We start from the raw sequence: 9,859 nt of genomic DNA on the forward strand, positions 1-9,859 counted from the left end.
GGACCTCTGGTAGAACAGAGGACATACAACAACTTGCCGGGGACTCGTGCTCCATGCCATGGGCTGTCCTCTTCCCACATGCGTTTCAAATTCTCTCCTCTGCCCACTCTCCTAGCTCCCCTCAAGGCTCAGCCCCTCAGCGGCTGCAGGTGCCCTTCCTCCACGCCTCCAAATTACTATTTGCTTTATTTTCTATGGCACAAGTTACTTAGTTTTTTAGGACCTCAAGCAACCCTCTTTACCAACAAGCACTTAATAAAGGCACTGCTAGTAGATGAGAACATAAATGCAATAAGTGAAACAGTCCCTAGTTGCAAAGACTTTACATTCTAAAGGGAAGCACGAAGTATAAATGTAAATGTAATATAAGAATGTAAATATAATCCATATAGGATTGAATGAAAGAAAAGAGTCTCTAGTTGCAGACTTTACATTCTAAAGGCGAAACAAATGTAAATATAAACATGTAAATATAATACATGTAGGAATAAATGAAAGAGGAAACAGTCTCTAGTTGCAAAGACTTTGCATTTCTTAGGAGAAACACGGAGAAATGTAAATATAAGTGAAATAGAAGAGTGTAAGTAAGTATATATGTAGGAATAAATGAAAGATGAAATAGTCTCTTGTTTCAAAGACTTTACATTCTAAACGCGAAACACGGTCAAATATAAATATAAATAACATAAGAATATAAATATGATACATATAAGAATTAGTGAAAGATGAGACATTCAGACATAGTAGATAGAGGGTTGGGCTATTGGTGCTGGAATATATAATATAATAGATATTCTATGCCGGCAACTTCTAGGCTATGTCATCCTGGGAAAGTCACTTTATCTCAGTGACCTAGGCAACTAAGTTGCAGAGAAGTTGCAGGCTCGAATATGGTATCTTTTTACCTGAATGTTCCCTATATCAATGGCCTTTGGAATCTGCCTAGAGAGAACAATGGAAAAGTAAAATTGTAATGTAAACATAAAAATATTAACAACAACAACAACAAAAAAATACAAAGTAAATATGTCAAAGGCTCCCTTACCAAACTTTCTTTCATCAGTTACAATTGTTTACTCAAGGCTCAGACAATAGCTAGGGTCAGTGATCTGAAGTCACATCCCTTGAGCTCTTCCTTTTGGTGTGTGTGAATTTATAGAATAATAAAAATCAGTAAGATTCCCTTTCATTTTGCTCTAGAGCCCCCAGCTGGGACAAAATCCCTACAAGTCTGACAGTCTATTTTCTCTCTCTTCTCTCTGTAGACCTTGTCTGTCACTATCCTCTCTGGCTTTCCATTCCCATGAGTGAAACTCATGCAAATAAATTGCTATGATCTATCATATTTTATCTTAAACTGACATCCTGTACTAATTAAACATAAATGTAAAAAGAAACTTCAAAGAAAGGACATGCTTTGGATTTGACATTAGTTCTTTCCACAGAGGGGAGAGATGCAGGAGAGGAGTAGGGTACAGGCAAGTCACCATCTGGTATCATTTCTTCCTAAGGGACACCACCTAGACCTTCCTTTCTCTTCTGGTCTCAGACAGATCCATTGACTATGGCAGGCAGAGGTGGTAATGGTAGCTTTGAGTTCGACATCAACCATACTGTCTCTGCACTTAATTCCCTAATTGTTTCTCAAATCTTTTCCTTCTCTCCTCAGTTTCTTTATTTTCCCTTTCACCCAATGTATCCTTCTTCATGTATATCTCATTTCTCAGATTTCTCCTTCAGAGTAAGGGGTGAAGCAACATTTTCTCTTTAAGGCAAAGTTTCCTCTTTAGTTCATAGATTAAAATATGTCCAAAATTTCCATCACAGCCCATATGCTGTGTTCCTAATATGCATTTATATATATGCGTGTGTGCATATGTATGTCTATACACATGCAAATACACATATTTATATTTATATATCATTGGCAGAAGTGAGTAAAAAGGCCTACAAATCTAAGTGAAGCTATGGTAACTTGATATATGCTCAGCTCCTTAGCAGGCTCTAATACATTCTCAAGTCACTTCTTAGTTCTTTACCACTTTTTAGTTAACTGAATTACTCCTTCCCTTGAGAAATATTTTCTAGTGACTCCCTTAGCTCCTCTCCTCTAAGAAAATCTTTCCTTTCAAATCAAGCCAGAAATCCTGAGGGTCTCCCCCTCCCAGGTTGATTTTTTTTTTTTTTTGACTATGTAAAAGAGACCATTTTTCTGGCTTTCTTTCTTTTTTTTTTTTCTCCCTGAGGCAATTGGGGTTAAGTGACTTGCTTAGGGTCACACAGCTAGGAAGTGTTAAATGTCTGAGCCTACATTTAATAGTGCTCTATCCACTTCAACACCTAGCTGCCCCTTCTGTCTTATTTCTTATCTAAACATTAATCATTGATTGGGTGTTGCCTTGGTCAAACTGAGACTTGTTAAAGATCTCAGCTAAAGCTTAAAGCCAAGGTTACCCAGGGCTATCTCCAGTCATCCTGATCTATATCTTGCCATTGTGATGCAGGTATGGTTCCTTTAAGATTCCTTTCTTTCTGATTCCCAACCCTACTTAGTTGATCTAATTATCAATCAAAGATCTTTTAATTCACAAATGCTGGTCCCTTTGAATTCCAATAGAAGATCTGGACCTGTCCCCACTCCACCTGATCTGAGCCAACTTGACCCCTCTAGCTAAATCTCCCATTATAAAAGATTCAAGCTGGGACTCCCTCTTTGCAGAGGTTCCAAACATGCCAGCCTTATGCCTGGCATGCCAGGACCCTCTGTCCACTGGAATGCTATTTCCCCGTATCCCTTTATCTCTACCTTCACCCATTTCCTTAACTATACTTTAACCTTACTTCCAAACGCCATAATAAACCTCTTTTATTAATCTAGCTTTTAGGGCCAATAAATTCCTTTATTGGGAACTCTCATGCCACCACTAGACCTTATTTATCTCCCTGTCCTTGTGCAGAATCCAATGGGGTTGCAGGGGAGCTCTGATTCCCTATACCCCGAACCTGCCACTAGACCTTAATTAAACCCTAATTTCATTTAGGTACTCCATATCTAGACTTCATCAATTGGACCCAGATGGCTTCAGAGGTGAGACAGGTGACCTTGCACAGCCTTCCCTCATTTAAATCCAATTCACTTGCATGTCATGGCAGCACCTCTCTGATGCCTCCTCCAGAATGAAGAATAACCAACCCCAGTTCCTTTCCTCTAAGAAAGTGATTTTCCTTTCAAACCAAGCCATAATAATGACTAATACCTGCTTAATGTCCACCTGGTTAACTTCCTACACACTGTTACTGACTCACATGCCCAAAGAAACCTTAGTGAAACCATGTTCTCCTCCCTGGGAAGTTGTAAAATATGAATCCATAACTTTTTTTTTTTAACTGAGTGCCTAACCAGAAATTTTGCTTTGGCAATTATATTCTTTCTTTCTTTCTGCCTTAAATTCTTTCTCATCAGCTGGGCAAAGCTTAATAACATATACTTGGAAAAACAAAGTAAACTTTTCAATAAAAAAGAGTAAACATACTTAAAAAAACCCAAAGTGTCTGAATTTGTGACCAAAGAAAAACTAGAATACATTATGGAATGCAAAATGGATAATTTTGATTGTATTAAGTTGAAAAAGTTTTTGTACAAACAAAACCAATGCAGACAAGAATTAGAAGGGAAGCAATAAAGTGGGAAAAAATTTTAAAATCAAAGTTCTGGTAAAGCCCTCATTTCTAAAATATATAGAGAATTGACTCAAATTTATAAAAAATATAAGCCATTCTATAATTGATAAATGGTCAAATGAGATGAACAAATTTCAGATGAAGAAATTAAAACTATTTCTAGTCATATGAAAAAATTCTCTAAATCACTATTTTTTCTGAAACAATTGGGGTTAAGCAACTTGCCCAGGGTCACACAGCTAGAAAGTGTTAAGTATCTGAGGCCAATCTAAATCACTATTGATCAGAGAAATGCAAATTAAGACAACTTGGAAGTACCACTACACACCTCTCAGTTTATTAACCAAGATGACAGGAAAAGATAATGATGAATGTTGGAGGGGACATGAGAAAACTGGGACCCTAATACATTGTTGGTGAAATTGTGAACTGATCCAAATATTCTGGAGAGCAATTTGGAACTGTACCCAAAGAATTATTAAAATTTATCCAGCAGTATACCTACTGGACCTATATCCCAAAGAGATCTTTAAAAAGGGAAAAGGACCCACATGTTTAAAAATATTTATAGCAGCCCTTTTTGTAGTGACAAGGAACTGGTGGATGTCCATCAGTTGGAGAATGCTGAATAAATTATGGTATATGAATGTTATTGAATATTATTGTTCTATAAGAAATGATCAGCAGGATGATTTCAGAAAAGCCTGGAGAGACTTACATGAACTGATGCTAAGTGAAATGAGTAGAACCAAGAGAACATTGAACACAGCCACAGCAAGATATTATGATGATCAATTCTGATGCATGCGGCTTTTTTCAATAGCGAGGTAATTCAGGCCATTTCCAATGGTCTTGTGATGGAGAGAGCCATCTGCATTCAGAGAGAGGACTGTGGGGACTGAATATGGATCACAACATAGTATTTTCATTTTTTGGTTGTTGTTTGCTTGCACTTTGTTTTCTTTCTCATTTTTTTCCTTTTTGAGCTGATTTTTTTTGTGCAATATCGTAATTGTGGAAATATTTATAGAACTACACACGTTTAACATAAATTGAATTACTTGCTATCTAGGGGAGGGAGTAAGGAGAAGGGAAGGAGAAAAAATTTATTTTTTATTTTATTTTATTTTTATCTAAAACACAAGGTTTTGCAAGGATAAATGTTGAAAACTATCTATGCATGTGTTTTGAAAATAAAAAGCTTTATATAAAAAAAGTAAAACAAACAAACAAACAAAGCTTCAGGGGCAGCTAGTTGGTGCAATAGATAGAGCACCAACCCCGAAGTCAAGAGGACTTGAGTTCAAATGTGACCTTGGGACTTAACACTTCCTAGTTGTCTGACTCCGGGCAAGTAACTTAACCCTAATTGTGTCAGGAAAAAAAAACCCCAAAACAACAACAACAAAAAACAAACCTTCCCTAACTTTAGGGTAACATCAGTCTTGGAAATAAACATTCAGTCTCTTAGGAGAAAGAGGAAAAACAAAGGTTGTGGTGATGGTGGTGATGAAGATGGAAGTCACTGGGTATCATTCCCTGTCCAGATGGATTTCATTAGCACAAAATCCACTTTAATATGCCTTATGCACGATTTTTTTGTATTGTCTTAGTTTGGGGATTTCTATTTCTATCCCTCTAGAAGCAGTCTTTCCATCAGATCAAAAGGGGGAAAAGTGAGAAAGGAAGTCAAGAAGTGACTTGAGAATATATTAGAGCCTGCTAAGGAGCATTGGGTACAGTTCCAAATTGTTCTCCAGAATATTTGGATCAGTTCACAATTTCACCAACAATGTATTAAGGTAAATATTAAAGGATAAATGGCTCTTTGTTTATTATACCTTGTATCTGTTCCTATGTAGCTTTCCCGACTAAACAAGGGCTCAGGCTTGCTATCATTTTTACCTCCATTAGGATATCTATGTCCTTAGTGTTTTTGTGGTTGAAGTTCTAGGCAACAAAGTGGCACCTCTGAGTTCAATATTCTCTTCTTGTCTGTACAAGACAAGGTTAGAACATGCAGAACCTTCTTAACTTGAAATAATTGTTTCTGTACCATTGTCTGTTTCAGGCAGTCTTTGTACAATTGGTAGACAAAATACATGTCCTTTTCCCTTTGGTTTTGCTTTAGATTATTGAGATGAATCTATGGAGTGTTCAGTACTGAGAGATCAAAGAAATGTCTTTTCTCTTTAGCCTAGAAACATCACGATCACACAAAGATATCAGATTATTTCTAGATCCAGATAAAGGGAAAAAAAAAAACATAACTGGTAAGTAATTTCCTTCAGCATTCACTTGTTCATCAGGGAGTCCAGCTATGGCAGTAAGTAGTTATGCTAAATTGTCTTGAATGTGCCTTTGCCAGTCTTTGGGACCTTCTTAACTGTTGTTCATTGTACTATCATTTCTTTCTGTTGGGATTTTTCTAAGACAAAGTTATGGCTAGGAGGTTTTTCAATTTTTTCCTCAGCTAAGGCTGTTTCTGAGACTCCAAAGCATGTCAATAGGGAGATGTGACTTTTGCCCAAATGTCATCCAATTTGGTATGATTTCTATGGGAATTAAAATTATCCTACCTACAATAAAAGAGACTGAGGCAGAAGTCTGAGCCCTAGGGTATGCTATCCCGCTTAATGGAAGTGGACCTGAGATCTTCCTCACTATCTGAGAAACCTCCTCCTTCCAGGAATAATTTTTATAGGGCAAGATGTCTAGTTATTCAAGAAGAGCTATACAAAACACAGAATAATTCCATTGATTGACATATGATGCATAAGCTAAAGTAAGCAAAATGATATGTTATCAGGGCCACAAGTTGGACGAAGCAAGGAATATCTCCACACAAGATGGACAGGTTTCTCTTTAGGTTGGGCAGGAGGAAATGGTACAAGCTATCCCAGTCAATGACCTAAGTGGTTATAAGATGGTCTCTTCTATTGGGGATAAGGGATTGGCCTGGAGGTATAAAAATATTTTGGGGGATTTTGCATGTAGTTGTCACCTCTAACATGCTGGACTTGGTCACCATGACAAGGTAAAACAAGGATAGAGAGCTTTTAAAATTAACTTTCTATAATTAAGCAAGTGAACTTAGAATCTGCAGCTCATGGCTTCTAGGGCCTTGTATATAGCACATTGATATGATTATATCAAATTGATTAATACTGATTGGAATCCAATCTAAAGTAAGGATCCAAATCATCTCTCACATTTCTTTTGGAATTATATGCATGTGTTAGAAATGTCACATTTTGACATCACTGAGATTTTTATTCTACTCCTTGCAGTCCTAAAATATTCAGCAGTATGTGGTTGAAATGCTTAGGCTATGAGTTTCCTTGGAGATGTTGAAGAATAGTTTAGACTACTACTAAAGCCAACATTTCCTTTTTTTTTTTTTTTTTTTTTAATTTTTTTATTTAATAATTACATTATATTTACACTCATTTCTGTTCCGATTTTTTTTTCCCCTCCCTCCCTCCACCCCCTCCCCTAGATGGCAAGCAGTCCTTTATATGTTGGATATGTTGCAGTATATCCTAGATACAATATATGTTTGCAGAACCGAACAGTTCTCTTGTTGCGTAGGGAGAATTGGATTCAGAAGGTATAAATAATCCGGGAAGAGAAACAAAAATGCAGATAGTTCACATTCGTTTCCCAATGTTCTTTCTTTGGGTGTAGCTGCTTTTGTCCGTCATTTATCAATTGAAACTCAGGTCTCTTTGTCAAAGAAATCCACTTCCATCAAAATATGTCCTCATACAATATTGTTGTCGAAGTGTATAATGATCTCCTGGTTCTGCTCATTTCACTTAGCATCAGTTCATGTAAGTCTCGCCAGTCCTCTCTGTATTCATCCTGCTGGTCATTTCTTACAGAACAATAATATTCCATAACATTCATATACCACAATTTACCCAGCCATTCTCCAATTGATGGGCATCCATTCATTTTCCAGTTTCTAGCTACTACAAACAGGGCTGCTACAAACATTTTGGCACATACAGGTCCCTTTCCCTTCTTTAGTATTTCTTTGGGATATAAGCCCAATAGAAACACTGCTGGATCAAAGGGTATGCACAATTTGATAATTTTTTGGGCATAATTCCAGATTGCTCTCCAGAATGGTTGGATTCGTTCACAACTCCACCAACAATGCATTAGTGTCCCAGTTTTCCCGCATCCCCTCCAACATTCATCATTATTTTTTCCTGTCATCTTAGCCAATCTGACAGGTGTGTAGTGGTATCTCAGAGTTGTCTTAATTTGCATTTCTCTGATCAATAATGATTTGGAACACTCTTTCATATGAGTGGTAATAGTTTCAATCTCATCCTCTGAAAATTGTCTGTTCATATCCTTTGACCATTTATCAATTGGAGAATAAGCCAACATTTCCTATAGTAGTATGTTTTTAAAGTATTAGAGTGGATTTTGGCTGGAAATCCATATTTTGAGAGGGAAGGAAGGAAGAAAACAAGTGTTTATTAAGCACTTATTATGTGCCAAATGTACTAAATTCTGGGTTTGCAAATACAAACAAGCAAACAAAATAGACAATTCCTGACCTTGAGGAGCTTACATACTAATAAGGGGAAACTATATTCTAAAAGGAGGCAGAACATGGGGGAAAGGAAGTATGATTTTAAAGTTCAGAATTAGAAATAGGATTGGAAAGGGAATGAAGGTTGAGAAAAACTTTCTACCCAATATATTAATAAGTTTGGATCCTTTTTGGTTTCTCAATGAGTATATCTGTGCATACTTTATTAAATGGTAGATCACTACCAATATATAACATATTATCGCAATCTCCTTCCAGAGATAAAAATTCAATTCAAATAATTTCTAAACATTTGCTTGTATCTATAGCCAGATATGCAGCACAAATTGCTAATACTTTTCATTGCACACAATAAGCATTTATCATATTTCTTACTGACTGCTGTAACCATATTGGGTCAGTAAAATCTATTTTTAACTAGTTCTAGGGTTCTCCCTTGACCCATATGTCTAAAATTGTCATGTAAAACTTTCATTACTCTTGGATTGTATGTGCTGGATAGTACCATCTGCTTCCTAGTACCATGTGTAGCATCAGTGATGGTTAAATACAACACAACTCCAATATTTGCCAATATCTCAATAGTAGGATATATTCTGGGGACTATTACATGAATTCTTTAGCATCATTGTTTTGCTTTTTAATTTATATTACTTCTCACAGTCCTTTATTCGCCACTAGCTCTCTTCATAGACAAATCAGCAAATGTTCACTAAGTAATTACAATGTGTCATCCATTGTACCAAGCTCTGAGGAAACAAATATAAACCAAAAAAAACAAAAAAGAATGATATTCCTTGTCCTTAAGAAATTTACATTCTAAGAGAGGAAGATCTCATAAAAGAGAGTTTAAAAGGGGAATTTTGTGGGGATGAAGCATTGAATCAGAAGTAGGGCAAGGAGAGGCTTGCCTGATGGTTTCCTAGGATCTTCCTCAAAATGGAGGCTTTGGGAAGAACTCACCAATGGAAAAAGGAACACAGTGACAAACTGTTCAGAGTGAGAAGGGCACAGGCAATGGAGAAGTTCCATCATAAGAGTGCAGCTGAAATATGTTGGCAAAGACCAGAGAATACAAAACAGTCCTGTTTTTTTTTCCTGTTTGCATATTCAGTTATCTTCCAAAGTCCAACTATCTTTTTCTATCCTTTCCAAGATGATAATTCCCTCTGATTTGGCAACTCTGAATGATGGATGACTGATTAAATCAGTCATCAGAATTCTTATCCTTGAATGCTTAGATTTGTATTTGAGTAATTCTCAAGTTCCCATGGACATAGCTCTTTATTCTCTTCAGTTTCAAGATAATATTGTCCTTGGCTGAAAGTTGTAGGATGCATTTCCCACTGGATAGATAATGCTGGTTTTGGAACACAGTAACTCTACAACTCGAAGCAATTCATTTCTCAAGATGGTTATTCAGTGACCTATGTTCAGAGAAAGAAATACAAAACTAAAAGAGGACCAGGTACTTGAGGTCATCTGAGGAAAAAAAAAAAAAGAGTTGTTAGATCAATTGTTAGGTCCAAGGTTCACTGATCTGCTGGCATGCTGTCTGGTGGAAGTCCCAAACTCTACATTCTCCTTGCCATATAGCTTTAACTCCTT

Source organism: Antechinus flavipes, chromosome 1 (genome assembly GCF_016432865.1).
Source record: "Antechinus flavipes isolate AdamAnt ecotype Samford, QLD, Australia chromosome 1, AdamAnt_v2, whole genome shotgun sequence".
NCBI lineage: Eukaryota > Metazoa > Chordata > Mammalia > Dasyuromorphia > Dasyuridae > Antechinus > Antechinus flavipes.